Source organism: Hordeum vulgare, chromosome 5H (assembly GCF_904849725.1).
Source record: "Hordeum vulgare subsp. vulgare chromosome 5H, MorexV3_pseudomolecules_assembly, whole genome shotgun sequence".
NCBI classification, from domain to species: domain Eukaryota; kingdom Viridiplantae; phylum Streptophyta; class Magnoliopsida; order Poales; family Poaceae; genus Hordeum; species Hordeum vulgare.
The window spans coordinates 193,623,542-193,641,260 of record NC_058522.1 but is presented as its reverse complement, the minus strand read 5'-3'; positions in this window follow the sequence as shown (position 1 = coordinate 193,641,260).

Genomic DNA, 17,719 nt, shown 5'->3' with positions numbered 1-17,719 from the left:
GCAAGGAGCCCACATTACTAGTGACGGGAGTGATATGGTTATTCTTGTGACGGGGTCGTGCCAGGTAGGGCGACTATGCCCTTTTTACGTGTACCGGGCACACCGTTGGTCCCTGGATGGATGATACGGTTTAGAGTTGGTGCTCGTAAGACATACATCATGTGGGCTCGGTACCAATCGAGTGGACTCTTTGTCTAGTGTCGTGAGGGGAAAGGCATTGATCTGGTACTTACCTCGGGTATGTTAAATACCGCGAGTCGTGGATGACACGGAAGTTTCCCGGATCTCGCGGGTACAACGTGCAACCTCTTCATAGTGTAAAACTATTCGAATAGCCGTGTCCACAGTCAAGGACAATTAGCTGGTGCTGCTTAAACTACGTATAGTGTTTTCCGCATAAACCAAGGGTGCGTGTGTATAGAGGTGTTACATGAGAAAGTGATTACTTGGTCAAGTTTGATGACTTGACATGGAGGATGAACATCAGGTGTTCAGTCCTCGGAATATTTATGTTGATATCTGTAACATGTTCTTGTGGTTACTATTTACTTATGGATGCATGAGTATATAAATACATGACCATGTTTATACACTTATAAAACCCGCTTTCCGCAAAGGCTGCATTATACTTCATATTTCATTTAATTGCATAATCCGTATCATGGGCTGTTTGCGAGTATGTTCAAAGTACTCATTGGCTTGCCACTGGTTATTTTATTGACCAGACATGGAGGAACCAAAATATAGAGAAGAATTCATTGTCGGAGACGGTCACGCGAACTAGGACGCTTCCCAGTCAGAATGCTTGTTGGTTAAGGCTAATGGCACGGGTTCACGTTTACTACCAAAATTTCCTCTAGTAGTTGAGTTGGTGTGATTGGCCTTCGTGGCCCTATCTATGTAAGACTTGACCATAAACGTCATTAATTGTATCAGACGTTAATCATGGATGTAAGACTCTTGTTATTCGGTATCTGTGTGTTCGGTGAGCGTTAATCTCTGGGATCACTCTGTACGTTCTTCGGTGTTTTTGACTTGTAAGTCGTGGTCCCTATAGAGCTGGTATCAGAGCCATCCTGACTGTAGGAAGCCTTAGGTAGCATGGGCGTTATCCGGGACGAATAGCATGGTCAGTCCTTACACTTGGGGTTATATACACCCTTACAGGCTTTCTATTCCATCCACAACTTTCCGATCTCTATCCTAAAACCTTGTAGATGGTCGTCGTACCAGAAACACTCCTTGAAACCGGCTTTCCCCAACTTGTGGGGGATAGCTTGGAGAAGTGTCAAGTACGCCGAATCCCGTTACCATGAGCATTGGGTCAATGCCAGCACAAAGGAATATCACGTGGACATGACTGTGAAGGCAAATGACTCTCCAATGAGTTAGTTGTTTGAAGGGCCATATATGGAGACTCTGGTATTGGAAGTTGTGACGGCAGCACAAGAGGTGCTCGTGCACATCTGCGACTTCCTTCTAGAGATGGCTGATGAGCCGGCAACCGCCACCCGCCTTTTGTTAAGGATGAGGCTGACCGGAGCTGGATGCTAAACCCATCCCTAGAGGAAGGGATGGCACTCAGGTTTTAGACCTACTTCAACCTATGTGCCGATAGCCTGGTTCACAACCTGATCAAGGAATCAATGGTGCTTTGCCAAGAACTCCATTGTGTCAAGGAACTACTCCGCCAAGAAAAGATGAAGCAACCAAGATCAAGAAAGAAGGTGCTCTCGGAGGATAGCCTGATGTCACATACAAAGGAGGAATACCACCACATAAGGTCACCCCTATTCGGAGTCACCACATGACCTCGTAGCAGATCTCATTGTTCTTAAGTCGCAAGGTAGTTGGAATCAACATTAATGGAGTAGACTTCGTAGCAGATCTCATCGTTCTTAAGTCGCAAGGCTTGGACGTGATACTTGGCATGGACTGGTTGGCCAAGCATCGGAGCATACTGGACCGCGCCAATAGGGCCATGACCATGACCAGTGACCAAGTAATCAGCGTCAAATATTTTTCTGAGCCTACCTCCGCTCAAGCCCCTTAGGTTAACTGCCTTTCGTGAAATGAGTTGGATCAAGTGCCAGTAGTATGTGAATACACAGATGTCTTCCCCGGGGAACTGCCTGGGATGCCTTCTGATCGAGACATCGAGTTCATCATTGAGCTCATGCCCGGATCTAGGCCTATCTATAAGAAGCCCTATAGGATGGGACCGAGGAACTGGTAGAACTGAAGAAGAAGCTAGCCAAGCAGCTCGGTAAGGGGTTTATTCGTCATAGTGCCTCACCTTGGGGATCACATGTTCTGTTCATGTCCAAGAAGGATGGGACTACCAGGCACTATGTTGATTACCGTTCCCCCAATGAAGTCACAATAAAGAACAAGTATCCACTCCCCAAGATTGAAGACCTATTCGACCAGTTAAATGGTGCCAAGGTATTCTCCGATATCGATCTCAGATCTGGGTACTACCAGTTAAAGATTCATCCAGAAGACATACCAAAGATGAAATTGATGACCAGGTATGGCATGTACGAGTGCACAGTCATGTCATTTGGGTTGACCAATGCCCCATCTTACTTCATGTACCTCATGAACACAGTCTTCATGGAATACCTGGACAAGTTTGTTGTCGTCTTCATCAACGAGATACTCATCTTACCCATGTCCAAAGAAGAACATGAGCAACACTTGAGGATGGTGTTGTAAAAACTTTATGCCAAATTCAGCAAGTGCGAATTTTGGCTATGTGAAGTTGGATTCTTGGGTCATACCATGACGGTGGACGGACTGGCTGTCGATCCCAGTAAGATTAGTACGGTAACAAACTGGGATTTGCCAATCAATGTGAAGGAAGTCAGAAGCTTCCTCGGGCTCGCATGATACTACCGCAAGTTCGTGGAAGGATTCTCTCCCATCTCCAACCAATGACTCGGCTCCTGAAGAAGGGCAAGAAGTTTGAATGGACGCCGGAGTACGAAGAAAGCTTCCAGGAACTGAAGAAGAGATTAACCACCGCCCCAGTACTGGCCACTCTAGATATCAACAAACAGTTTTTGATATACTGTGATGCATCAAGAATCAGGCTTGGTGGCATTTTGATGCAAGACGGCAGGGTCGTGGCTTATATGTCATGGCAACTGCGCCCTCCTTTAGAGAACTACGCCACTCACGACCCCGAGTTGGCGGCCGTAGTTCATGCCTTGAAGACATGGTGTCATTACCTTATGGGAAAACAATGTGAAATATACACCGACTAGAAGAGTTTGAAGTATATTTTTACCTAGAAGGAATTGAATATGAGGAAGCGAAGATGGTTGGAGTTAATTTGTCACACCCTCTTTTTACCTTACTTCAACTGTAGTCTCTTCAAAAACCCTAGTTTGTTAAAAAAATTAAGAAAAGTGCTATGAGTTCCATGATTGCCATTGTTTGTGTGTACGCTTGAATGACTGGATCCAAAAACAATATTTTTATAAATAAGATATTTACAAAAAGACCTTTTTCTCATTTTTGACTATTCAAAACCTTGCTTTGGGTTTGCACTACAAGTACCTCATTCCAAGGGAGTGCCTTCACCCAAAGATTGTATTCCGATTTTATCAGTGTTTTAACTCTCCAAAATCATAAAATAATTATTTTATAAAATATTTTTCTATTTTATTTGCATGTCCTTTTTTGATGCGTGAAATGATATTACATGTTGGAAAATTATTTTTCTGTCTTAGAAAAATCTAGTAAAATTGGGAGACACTCAGAGGACATATATTTTCCATACATAAGATTTTGAACCCCTATTTATGTTCAAAATATTTGAGAAAATGCTAGAAAACCTATTGTGTATGTTTTGACCTTTTGAAATATTTATAAAGGAAATATTTTCAATAAATTCCCAGAAAATTCTAGCATGCTTCCCAAGCTATATCTGGTAGTCATGCCAAGTTTCACCTCATTCCAAGATGGTTTGGTTCACCATACAAACCTAAAACCCTCCTTGTCAAGAATCAAGTTGTAGAAACTCTACATAGCTAAGTTTGTCCAAATGGCCTGAAACTTTGCAGGAGTGCTAAACACCCCAAATGAGGAGACCCTGCCAAAAACTAGATTTGTGGGAATTAATTTACCCACATTCCCTTTTGTAAGGACAAAACTGCCCATTTGGGGGTGATTTCAAGTTTGCGCTGTCAAACTTGTCCAATGGAGCTCAAATTTGGTGGAGCATCCTACTTTCACATCAAAACCAATCCTATTAACTTTCAGCATCGGTGGTGAAGGTTAACTACCCCAAACACTTGTCAAACACCTTCTGCCAACATGGTCAAACAATACTTAACCCCCTCTACACGCAGAGCCTTTCCTCTAAACTCTTAGTGCAAGCTGCCAACACCACTCCTCAACTATAGACGAGTGGCTCCTCTCTGGTTCCAAGAAAGTAAGCAAAAATCTTCATTTTTGTTTCTGATTCAAGGCAAACATCTCCTCTCCAAGCTCTTCCTTTGACCAGAAGTGAGACCCTCGGCTCCCAAACGGCTATGGGGCATCTAAGCTAACCCCGGACTCGCCAGACAGGGCAAAAGCGCCCCAGAGCGCGGCAGCATGCTGTGCCATGCCAAACCCGCGCTCTGGGCGCGCTACAGGGCGCACCCAAGGCAAGGGAGGCTAGCCCCGGCGGGTTCTCACCTCCCGTGGGTGTCTGTCCACGTCTGCGACAAAAGTCCCGACTCAGGGCAGCCTTAGGGCCCCTTGTCCCCCTCTCCGCTGACCAGGGTGACGCGTGGTGGTGTGCCACAAATTCGGCCAGAAGAGCGCGGCCCCGCGGCACATGCGCACTGGGCCTCCTGTCTCTCTCGTTGAGTCTCTGGTGTCCCAAACCACGTCCACGAAACCATGGTATCGACCACGATCCCTCTCTCCCTCTCCTGTAGCCGCGGTGAAACCATCGACGCTCCCCCGCTCGGTGCACCATTATTGGCCTATAAATTGGCCCTCCCCCTTCGCTCCGGCACGTCACACCACTCCTCGAGCCCCTCAACCGAGGCCCTAGCCACCCCATTCGAGTACATAGATCTCCGGTGCTCGATATCGACCGAGGCCCCGCCGCTTCGGAGCTCCGTCCATCTCGGGCTACACGCTTGCTCTCGTCCTCCTCTCACATCCTCCGTGACCGTAGTAAGCTCCTCCACCTTTTCCCCGAGCGTTTCCCTGCCCGTAGCACAAACTCCACCACCACCCGAAGCACATCCACCGCGACCACCTCGTCGCCCGTGACCCAGGGCCTCCTTGCCGTTCATTCAACCACCAGCAGGTAGGCGACGATGCCACGGTGCCATTCCTGCCATCACCTGACCTCGAGGGTGTTGGTATCGCCGCCGGCGTGCCTCCCCTCCCTCTTTCCAGAGGAGGAAGACGACCCTAACACGTATGCCCCACCTGTTGGCGTCTAGTCTCTCCCCCTGTCTCCTCTCCCTCCCTCTGGCTAGCTGGCCGGTTGGCTAGATGGGCCGACCCAGCCACTAGGCGAGCTAGGCCAAGGTTAAGCCCCTTTTTTCTTTTTATTTTGTTTCTCATTCTAAATGATTTTTGTAGAATTAAATATTTAATCAAATTAATTTTTTTTCCACCACAAATCTCCTAAAATGTGTAGAATTTATTAATGATGTTGCACTAATTTTTGTAAAAACTTTTATACATAGCTTTGATTAAAATGCCTAGTTTAAATATTTTAGCCTCTGTTATTTAGGTTTTAAAAATACATTTTAAATAAAAACCAGAGACAAATATTTTTAAAACTATAATATAGATTTATCAGAATAGGATAACATTTTTATAGCGAGTTTGTGCTCTGTTTTTGAACGAGCTTCTTATTTTATTACTACTATTACGACGATAGATTCCTCGGTCGACAAAGGAGTTGGACTCGAAGACCCCGAAGACCCCGGATACCTTGCTGATCAAGGCAAGCAACCCTTTGACCATGTCTGCGAAAACATTTTCATGCATGCAAAGTTGAATACTTTATTTTGATTCATATAGTTAAGGTTATTGGGTGCACCCAGCATGGTGTAACCGATGGCTCCTCCGGAGCACTTGCATTGAGCATGACCTTACCATCTATGAGGTTCATGCTGACAATGTTGAGAAGTAGACAGTAGTGCTACGCATAGTAAGAGCATGTGCATAATGATGGTAACACAGAGTTGATATCAAAGGTTTTACGAAAACCCCGTCGAGTACCACTAATGTCCGACGGTGATGATGTTGAGTTAGGTGACCACTTGTGAAAGAAGTAGTGCACCGGGAATATTTTGTGTGAGTGGTTTCAGAAATGGGATTAGATTTATGATGTGTCGACCGTCCCAACCTTACATGTGCGACCATGATACCCTTTTTTGGGACGGGGCTTTGTTGATTACTTTGGTCGGTGCTAGCAAAGAGGCCACATTACTAGTGGCGGGAGTGATATGTGGTCACTCTCATGATGGGGTCGTACCACGTAGGTCGACAATGCCGTTTTTACGTGTTCCGGGCACACCTTTGGTCCCCGCATTGATGATACGGTCCAGAGTTGGTGCTCGTAAGACGTACATCATGTGGGCTGAGTACCAATCGAGTGGACTCTTTGTCTAGTATCCTTACGGGAAAGGCAATGATATGGTACTTACCTCGGGTATGTTATATACCGCGAGTCGTGGATGACACGGAAGTTTTCCGGATCTCGTGGGCACAACATACAACCTCTTGAGAGTGTAAAACTATTTGAATAGACGTGTCCACGTTCAAGGACAGTTGGGTGGTGCTGCTTAGACTATGTCTAGTTGTTTCCACATAAACCAAGTGTGTGTGCGTTTAAAGGTGTTTTTCGAGAAAGATGATATGACAAGTTTGGTGACTTGGCATATCGGGGTGAACCCGAAGTGTTCAGCCCTCAGCAGATATGTTGATATCTATAACCTGTTCTTATGATTACCATCTAGTTTATGATGCATATCCATACATGTAATTGACCATGCCTATTCTTAAGTAGAGTTTGCTTTCCACAAAGTGTGCATATTACTTTATTGTCGCACCAACTACATTATCCAAATCATGGGCTGTTTGCGAGTACATTCAAAGTACTCACTAGCTTGCCACTGGTTATGTTATTGACCACACATGGAGGAACCAGTGTTTGGAGAAGAATTCATCATCGAAGACGGACATATGAACTAGGACGCTTCCCGGTAAGAATGCCTATTGGTGAAGGCTGATGGCATGGGATCCCGTTTACTACCAAGATTTCCGCTAGTAGATGTATCCGTGTGATTGGCCTTAGAGGCCCTATCTATTTGACACTTGGCCAGGATGGTCATTTGTTGTATCAAACGGTATGTTGGATGTAAGACTCTTATTATTCAATATCTGTGTGTTCAGTGAGCATTGATCTTAGCATTCAAGACTTGTAAGTCGGGGTCCCCACATAATTAAAGACTACGACCTTAGCATTCAATACCATCCCAGTAAGGCAGACGCCTTGAGCCGAAAGGCTTGCACCTTGAACACCTTGATCAAGGAAAGGCTGCCCGCTCTATATGAGGAGCAGGAAAGCTTCAGGTCGGAGCTAGTTGAACAAGGATTCGTAGCAAACCTCAAAGCCAAACCCACATCGATGGACAACATTAAAGAGGCCCAAAAGGGACATGAGAGCATTGAAGGCATTAGGAGGAAGATCAAGAAAGGCAAAGCCCTAGGGTTCTCGGTGGATGAACCCGGAGTTGTGTGTTTTGGGAATCACATATGCGTACCGAACAAGGATGAACTCAAGAATCTAATCTTGCAAGAAGCCCACGACAGTTCATACTCAATTCACCCTGGTGGTACCAAGATGTATCACGACCTCAGAGAAAGATTCTGGTGGCATGGAATGAAGAGGGAAATAGCTTCATATGTCGCCAAGTGCGACGTATGCCAGCGAGCCAAAGCTGAGCACCACCGACCTGCTGGGCTGCTACATCCTCTCCACGTGCAAGAATGGAAGTGAGGTAAAGTCGATATGGACTTCATCACTATCGGTGCACTAAAGACTGGGGTCTCTAGTGCCCCAGAATTGTGCATGGGCGCAAAGAGGGCCTGAGGGCAGGGCGTGGCAGAATCTAGACAAGACGCACCCCCAAGGTATCCAAGGCCCCGACAAGCCTGACTTACCGGGAAGACGTCCAATGCCACATCCATTTAATGGACGCGATGAACGCACCAAGCACAAGGCCCCGGCGAGCCTCCCTCATCGGGAAGACATCCGAAGCCCCCGACAAGCTTCCTTGCCGGGACGAAGACCCAAGGCCCCTGCAAGCACCCTTGTCGGGATGACGTGGCAAGGCACTGGAGGGCGACCACCCTTGCCACAGTGCCACCGCCCCCCGAGTTCTAGCACATTCCGCATGCGCCTGCGAGGAGTCCAGGTGTTGAGACACCTGGATACATGTCTTCACCAGCAGTTAGCTGACAAGGACAAGACATGCATTTAATGCACCTAACAGCGATAGAGCGATAAGCAATGCTCTAGGTTCACTTTAACATCTCGTGAACCTACCATCGAGCACTGTAGGTGACCCCTTTGCCTATAAAAGGAGGCCCTTAGCTCATTCACAATGGGTTAGACTCTTTGGAGATTGGCCAACAAGACGGTTATCATCACTGTAATGAACAACAAAAACGGTTAATACAATTAGACGAGCATGACGTAGGGTTTTACGCGTAAGCGGACCGAACCTGGGTAAAAATGCTTGACGGGTGTTGATCGTTAGTCCTGCTCTTGACGTTATCTTTCCCTGCCCTACGATCACAAGGTTATCACGTTGATACCCTTAGGTGTCGACCTAGCGTCGCCGACATCTTTGGCACGCCAGGTAGGGGGCGGGGAGAGGCGCGTGAATCAGAGCGAGCTCAACACTGGCTCCATCGAAGTTTGGGCGCTATGCCACGTTCCCCCGGAAACAAGGTACCGCGATGGGCACCCTGTGCTGCTATAGCTTCCCAAGGCCTACACGTGCGCGTTGCTCCACGTGTGGGTGGGGCAGGGAGACGGAGGCTCCAAGAGCAGCATTGTCAGGCCGATGCGTCGCTCGGGGGCCAACGCGGAGCTGTCGAGGGCGTCCCTGGGCACTTCACAGAGGCCCCGACGCATACTCCAGCGGACCCACCTCCGCGGAGCGATGCATAGTCGTTGAGCATGCGCCACTTGGTCCCGAGTCCCCGGCGCGCACTCCAGCGCGAGTGTTGCACCCCTGAGAGCGTCGCATCGTCGCCCAAAGACGCGCGCGAGGGCTCTGCAAGCACGGCCTAGCAAGAGAAAAGCAAATGGGTTACACCCCGGCTGGCTCTTTCTCGAAGCGACGGTCACAGACCATCGGCAAGAAGTCCTTGCCGGAGAAAAGACCACCAGGAGCGGTGATTTCCTGCTTGCCGAGGGCTCCGACGCCCCGGCAAAAGATTCAAGTGCCTCGCAACCACGGAGCATACAAATAAGTTTTGAAGTTTGAGATTCAGATATGAAGTAGATAGATCCGTTTATTTTTCCCTTCGAAAGTTGCCAATCTTTGTGTGAGGAGTTTGCGCATACTAGGACCTTCCCAAAGTTTGGTGCACCTTGTCTTTTTTTCGAACTCGTTCAAACGACCTGAATGGCCACATAGCACCTTCATACAGTTGCGAACCTGATCAACAGAGCAAGCGGCTACGTAGCACCCGATTTCGTCTCAAGATGCGCTTGGCGATTTCCTTGGTTGCACCGAACGCGGCAAGGAGCCTTGCCGGTAGTCGTTGGCAAGCTCCGAGATTATGTGAAGACGAATCATACAAAGAACGAAATCGAAAAAGGGAAAAACAATCTTTTTCATTCATATGAATGGATACATTTGGCTTCACTTATGAAGCGTGGTTATCCTAACCTAAAGACCGTGTCTTTTGACGAGGACCGACCCGTGCGGAGGAGTGAAGTTCAAGAAGACAAAAAGGTGGGCCATCCCGCGGCGCAACCCAGGCTGGTCCCTCCTGGACCATCATTGCGCAGTCGAAAACTGCGCCGGGGGAAAGGGTAGTAGGAGGAGGTGAAGGGGCCGGGTCCAATGCTTGCACCGCCCCAAAGAAAAGGCGTCAATGCACACCCCGACCGGGAGGGGGACAGGCGTGAGGAGGCGTCGGCAGCCAGGCCAGCGGTCAGTCGGAGCTCGGGGGATCGTACTCCGACTTGACTCCACGGGCTCCCAACCTGCTAAGAGCGCCATGCTACTGCAACAAAAGACCTTCCAATGGCGCTAGAAATAGTCGTGTTGACGGCACCAGGAATCCTTCTGCTATGGCTACCCCTTAAGGGACTTCCTAGGCAAATATGCAAAGGATTTCCCATGTGGCCTTGGAGCCTTGCGTTGGTGTTCCCTGGAAGCGGAAAGGGTGATGTAGCGCAGCGGTAGTAAGTATTTCCCTTAGTTTGAGAACCAAGGTATCGATCCAGTGAAGGAGTATCACAAGTGCCTGCACAAACACAAAAAGCTTGCTCCCAACGCTATGAAGGGGTTGTCAATCCCTTATAGATTGTTCGCCAAGTGAGAACTGAAAGCAACAAAGTAACAAAGCAAAATAAAAGCGAAGGTGGGAACAATAGGTGTGAATAGACCCGGGGGCTGTAGTGTTTACTAGTGGCTTCTCTCATGAAAGCAAGTAGACGGTGGGTGAACAAATTACTGTCGAGCAATTGATAGAACCGCGCAAAGTTGTGACGTCATCTATGGCAATGATTATATCTATAGGCATCACGTCCAAAACAAGTAGACCGATACTTCCTACATCTACTACTATTACTCCACACGCCGACTGCTATCCAGCATGCATCTAGTGTATTAAGTCCAAAAGAACAGAGTAACGCCTTAAGCAAGATGACATGATGTAGATGGAGAATTTCATATCTACGACAGAGCCCACCTTGTTACCCTTGATGGAAACTACACGATGTGTGCCTTGCTGCCCCTACTGTCACTGGGAAAGGTCACCAGACGGTAAGAACCCAAAACCAAGCACTTCTCCCATTGCAAGAATCATAGATCTAGTTGGCCAAACAAAACCCAAGACTCGGAGAGACTTACAAGCATATCAAATCATGCATATAAGAAATCAGGAAAGACTCAAATATATATCATAGATAATCTGATCACAAATCCACAATTCATCGGATCTCGACAAACACACCGCCACAGAGGATTACATCGGATAGATCTCCACGAAGGTCATGGAGAACTTTGTATTGAAGATCCAAGAGAGAGAAGAAGCCATCTAGCTACTAACTACAGACCTGTAGGTCTGAAGTGAACTACTCACAAGTCATTGGAGGGGCGATGATTTTGATGTAGAAGCCCTCCAACTCCAAAGTCCCCTCCGACAGGGCACCGGGAAGGGTCTCCAGATGAGATCTCGCGGAAACGGAAGCTTGCAGCGGCGGAAAAGTATTTTCGTGGATCCCTTGATTTTTTGCTGTATTTTAGGGATTATATAGGAGGAGGATCTAGGTCAGGGGGGCGCCAGGGAGGCCACAAGCCTGCCCACCGCCGCCCCCCTGGTGGCGGATGGGGGGCTTGTGGGCTCCCTGTAGCCCTCCTGGCTTGGCCCACAAGCCCCCTAATCTTCTTTCGTTCGGGAAAAAATCATTTCGGGAATTTTATTCCGTTTGGACTCCGTTCCAAAATCAGATCTGAAAAGAGCCAAAAACACAGAAAAAACAGGAACTGGCACTTGGGACTGAATTAATAAGTTTGTCCAAAAAAGATAAAAAGGTACATAAAACAACCAAAGATGACAAGATAACAACATGAAACCATCAAAAATTATAGATACGTTCGAGACGTATCATGCCACCGCCGCCGCCGTCCCCCTCGTCACCACCGCTCGAAGCAGAGCTCCCAGTGCCGCTCGGGCGACCTTCGCAATAGTCGAGAAGCACACTTGGGGCCCCTTAAAGAAACATGGAGGGCCGCCATAGGGGCAAGCCCCGGTGAAGGCAGAGGCATTGGAGTAGCCCTCCGCCTCCCCCGACCTCGACCTCCGCGACGACCTCGGCCCCTCGCCCTTCCTCCACCATGGGCGTCCGGGCCACCTTCCGCCGTGGCACCCTCATAAGCTGTGGCATGATCCGAACGGGATCCCCTCGCCGCCCTCACGGTCGACGGCGGCCGACCCCTTCATCGTTAGGGGCAAGCGCCACCAGCAGACAGAAGAAGATTCAGAAGGCCATGATCGAGGAGTTAGTGGATTCAGAGGGAGTTGGGTGAGAAAAAACCCTCACAAACGCTCCCAATTTATAGGACGGGGCGCGGGGGCTGGCCTCCCTTACTCCAGAAGCCACCAACCTACGACCAATCGCTCCAGCTCACGGGCGAATAGAGAACCGCCCTGATACGCCAATGCATGCATGGGTGGGCCCAGCAACTAATGCGCCTTTCAAGGCCTCATCTGCCACCTGTCTATCAATGACTGCGCATGCCACCCGCATGGTAGAGGCATTTCAGGAGGTGGAGAGGCCACTCCATGCACGACCTCCCACTTCGCACATCCAATGCGCGGCATGGGGAAAGGCAACCGCCAGCAGATCCAGCCACGAAGGCCCGTGCACCTCTTTGGGCCTGGCCCAACAACGCTCCATGCGCGTATGTGGCCTAGGCCCGGGGGCTCCTGTCGGTGCACTAAAGACTGGGGTCTCTAGTGCCCCAGATTTTTGCACGGGCGCAAAGAGCCCCTGAGGGCAGGGCGTGGCAGAATCCAGACAAGACACACCCCAAGGTATCCAAGGCCCCGGTAAGCCTGACTTGCCGGGAAGACATCCAAGGCCATGTCCGTTTTATTGATGTGATGAACGCACCAAGCACAAGGCCCCGGAGAGCCTCCCTCATCGGGAAGATAGTCGAAGCCCCCGACAAGCTTCCTTGTCGGGATGAAGACCGAGGGCCCCGGCAAGCACCCTTGCTGGGATGACGTGGCAAGGCACTGGCGGGCGACTGCCCTTGACACAGTGCCACCGCCCCCCGAGTTCCAGCACATTCCGCATGCGCTAGTGGGGCGTACAGGTGTCGAAACACCTAGACACATGTCTTCACCAGCACTTAGCTGACAAGAACAAGCGGTGCATTTAATGCACCTGACAGCGGTAGATGGATAAGCACCGCTGTGGTTAACTGTAACATCTCGTGAACCTACCATCGAGCACTTTAGGTGACCCCTTTGCCTATAAAAGGAGGCCCTTAGCTCATTCACAAGGGGTTAGACTCTTTGGAGATTGGCCAAGCAGACGGTTATCATCACTGTAACAAACAATAAAAATGGTTAATACTATCAGATGAGCAGGACATAGGGTTTTACGCGTAAGCGGCCCTAACCTGGGTAAAAAGGCTTGTCGGGTGTTGATCGTTAGGCCTGCTCTTGACGTTGTATTTCACCGCCGTACGGTCACAAGGGTATCATGTTGATCCCCTTAGGTCTAGACCTAGCATCGCCGAGAATCACCGGGATGCCTAAGTCAGGCAAGGGACACGACTCCATATGGGTCATTGTAGACCATCTGACTAAGGTGGCCCACTTGATCCCGGTCAGCACCATGTACGATGGTAGCCAGCCGACCAATTTGTACATCAATCGTATCAAGAGATTGTGTTCGACCGAGGAACACAGTTCACCTCAAGATTCTAGAAGAAGTTTCAAGAAGCTTTGGGAACCAAACTCTTCTTCAACACCGCCTTCCACCTGTAGACCAGCGGGCAGGTGGAATGAGTAAATCAGATACTTGAAGATATGCTCCGGGCTTGTGTCTTGGCACACGAAACCAAATGGGAAGACTGTGTACCTTTTGCTGAGTTCTCTTACAACAACATCTATCAGTCAAGTCTCCACATGGCCCCATATCAGGTGTGGTAAGGACGTAAGTGCCGCACCCCCCTCAACTAGTCCGAGACTGGTGAATGATTGATTTTTGGGCCAGACATCCTCCGTGAAGCCGAGGAGAAGGTGCAACTCGTCAGGGAGCGCCTAAAGGCTGCCAAGTCACGACAAAAGAGCTCACACCGCCAAGAAGTGGAGCTCAACCCTGGAGATCAAGTGTACCTCTGTGTCACACCTCTCAAGGGGAGAAAGCGTCTCCACGTCAAGGGAAAGCTAGCTCCAAGGTACATTGGACCTTTTAAGATCATTGCAAGGCATGGAGAAGTTGTTTACCATTTGGAGCTACCTCTAGAACTTTTGGGTTGCACAATGTCTTCCACGTGTCACAACTCCGGAAGTTCCTTCAAGCGCCAAGCCATCCAGATCTTTTATAAGGACATCAATCGTCAAGTGATTGAGCTGCATCCGGACCTCACCTACCGCGAGAGACTGATCCGCATTTTGGACGAAGCCGAACATTTTACCCTAAGTCGTACCATCAACTACTTCAAGCTCTAGTGGAGCAACGTCACAGAGGCAGAAGGAACATGGGAGCACGAAGACTACCTTAGATCCGAGTTTCCGTACCTTCACTTGTCTTTCTTTCAAATTTTGGTATAAGTCAAAACTTTTTAAGTGGATGCCATGAGTGCCATGATTGTCATTGTTGTATGTGTGATTGTGAGTAAATCTCTAAAAAACAGTTTTCATAAAATATTATTTCCATAAACATACTTTTTAGTTATTTTGGTAAACCAAAACCTTGCTTTGGGGTGTGCACTGGAAGCCTTTGAATTTAAGGGAGTGCCATCACCCAAAGATGGTAGTTTGATTCTAATATGATTATAACGCTTCAAAACCATTAAATAATTATTTCTAAAGTTATTTTTCTATTTTATTTATATGTCCTTTTCTAAGGCCAAAAATGGTATTTCTGGGTGAAAAATTATTTTTCAACCTTAGAAAAATCTGAGAAAACTTGGGAATACTCACAAGACATATACATTCCATACATAAGAGTTTCAACCCCTAGTCCCGTTCAAAATATTTGAGCAAACCTTTGGAAACCAATTCTGTCCATTTTGTCCTTTCGAAATATTCCAAAGGAAATATTCTCAATAAATTCATGGAAAATTCTAGCATGTCCCACATGCTATATTTGGTGATCATGCCAAGTTTCACCTCCATCCAAGGTGATTTGAATCACCAAATAATTCAGAAACCCTCTCTGTCCGGAATCAAGTTGGAGAAACTTTACATTGTAAAGTTTGTCCACTTGGTCTCAAACATTGCAGGAGTACTCAATACCTCAAATAAGGGGATCATGCCAAGAATTGGATTTGTGGGAATTGATTTACTCACATCTTCTCACAAGAATGCAGATCAACCCATTTGTGGGTATTTTCAAGTTTACATTGTGAAACTTGTCAAATGGAGCTCAAATTTAGTAGAGCCTCCTAATTATGCCTAAAACCAAATCATGTTAACTTTCAATGCATTTGTAGGAGGTTAACTTCCCCAGACATGCGTCAAACACCTTCTGCCATATTTGTAAAACAACATCTAGCAACCACCACACTTACTCCCTTCACTCCAAATTCATGTCACATATGGCTTTTCCCCCTCCTCAACTGCAAACAAGAGGCCCAACACCGGTTCAATGAGTGGGAGCCAAAATTTCCATTTTAGCTCGTGAACCAAAGCTAGCAGAACCACTTTAACTCTCTCCCCTTGGCCAGCTTGATTCTTCTTGGTTCCTAGCACCCAAGAGGCATCTACCCCATCTCCGAGACACGCCAGGCACAGACAAGACACGCCAGAGCGCGCCAGCATGCCATGGCATGCCAAAACTATGCTCTAGACGCATTATAGGGCGCTCCCGAGCCCTAGGGGACCAGCACCGGCCGGTTCTCGCCTCCTCTGTTGCCCCTCTTTGACCACACCGACGGCCGCATCCAGGGCAGCGTCGGGCCCTTCTTCTTCCCCTCTCCTCTGCCCCTGGCGACGCGTGCCCGCACATGGCAGAAGCGGCCATAAGGATCCCGCCACCTCGACGTAGCAAGAGGCTGCCCCCGCTCCTTCTGAATATGTTGCACTGTTCTAAACCACGTCCCCAAAACCACAGTTTCACACTCTAGCTCTCTCTCCCTCTCTTGATGCCGCAGCCAAACCATCGGCGCACCAGCACTCGGTGACTCGTCGCCCGCCTATAAATAGGCTACCCGACTCTCCCAGCACCTCAAGCCTCTCCCTCCTACCTTCAATCGACCACCCAAGTGCCCCATTGATCTAAGAGAGCCCCAGTACTCGATATCGACCAAGGCTCCGCCACGTCGGGGCTCCGTCGATCTCGGGGTACAGGCACGCTCCAGAGCCCCATTCAATCTCCTGTGACCGCAAAAGCCTCTCAAGCGTTCTCCACCACTCCCCCGTCCTTCTCCCTGCTCGGAGCACCGATCTCAGCACCTTCCCGAAGGGTCTCCGCCACGGCTCTATCATCGCAGGCGACACACACCACCTCCGTCCTCCGTTCAACCATCTTCTGGTAGGCGGGGGAGCCACGAGTCTGTTCCCGTACTCGCCTAGCCTCGAGAGCCTCGGAGCTGCCGCCGGTGAACTCTCCCTCCTCTCTGTTCAGAGGTAGAAGACGACCCCAACAGGGGGACCCCTCCTGTTGGCGGCCGTCTCGTTCCTCTCTCTCCCGCGAAGTCTCTAGCCATAGGGCCCCGCATGTCATGTTTGAACCTGACGGCGTGCGCGCACCTGGGCTTGCTGACTGGCTGGTTGGTTGGCCAGCTGGGCCGACCCACCGACTGGCCGGGCTAGGCTAGTAAGCTGGACTTTTTTGTGTTATTTATTAATTCCAGTTTCTAAATAAAATTAATTACTTATCCAAACTTAAATACTTTTCCACCATAGTCCTTGAAAAATTGTGTAGTATTTAAAAGTGTTGTTTATGGATTTTTTATGAAAACTTTTATGCGCATGTTTATTTTAAAACCTACTTTAAGTATTTTGAACTTGTGTTAAAAAGACTTTTAAAAGACTTTTTCATTCCAAAACCAGAAACAAACATTTTGATAAATAATAATAGGATTTTACAGAATAGGGTAACATTTTTTATGTGAGTTTGTCCTCTGTTTTTGGTTGTGGTCCTTATTATTATCATTACTATTACGATGATAGATCATGCGTTTGATGAAGGACTTCGACCGGAAGACCTCGAAGACCCCAGATACCTAGTTGATCAAGGCAATTAGACCTTTGACCATGTCTGAGAAAATATTTATGCATGCCATGTTGAGTACTTTGTTCCGATGCATATGATCATGATTAATCAGTACACCCTCGATATGGTCTTACGGATGGGTCCTCTGGAGCACCTGCCTTTCAGCATGACCTTACCATCTATGAGGATCACGCTGGTAAAAAGTTGACAAGTAGAAAGTAGTGATACACATAGGATGAGCACATGCATGGTGATGGTAACACAAAGGTGATTACAAAGACTTTTCAAAACCCCCGTCGGGTGCCACTAATGCCCGAGGGTGATGGTGTTGAGCTGGATGACTACTTGAGAAAGAAGTGGTGTACCGGAAAGGTTTTGTGTGTGTGGTTTCGGAAATGGGATAAGATTTAAGATTTTTCGACCATGATACCCCTTTGATGGGACGTGGTTGTATTGATTACTCTAGTCGTGCTACCAAGGAGCCCACATTACTAGTGGCGAGAGTGATATGGTCACTCCCATGACGGGGTCGTGCCAGGTAGGGCGACT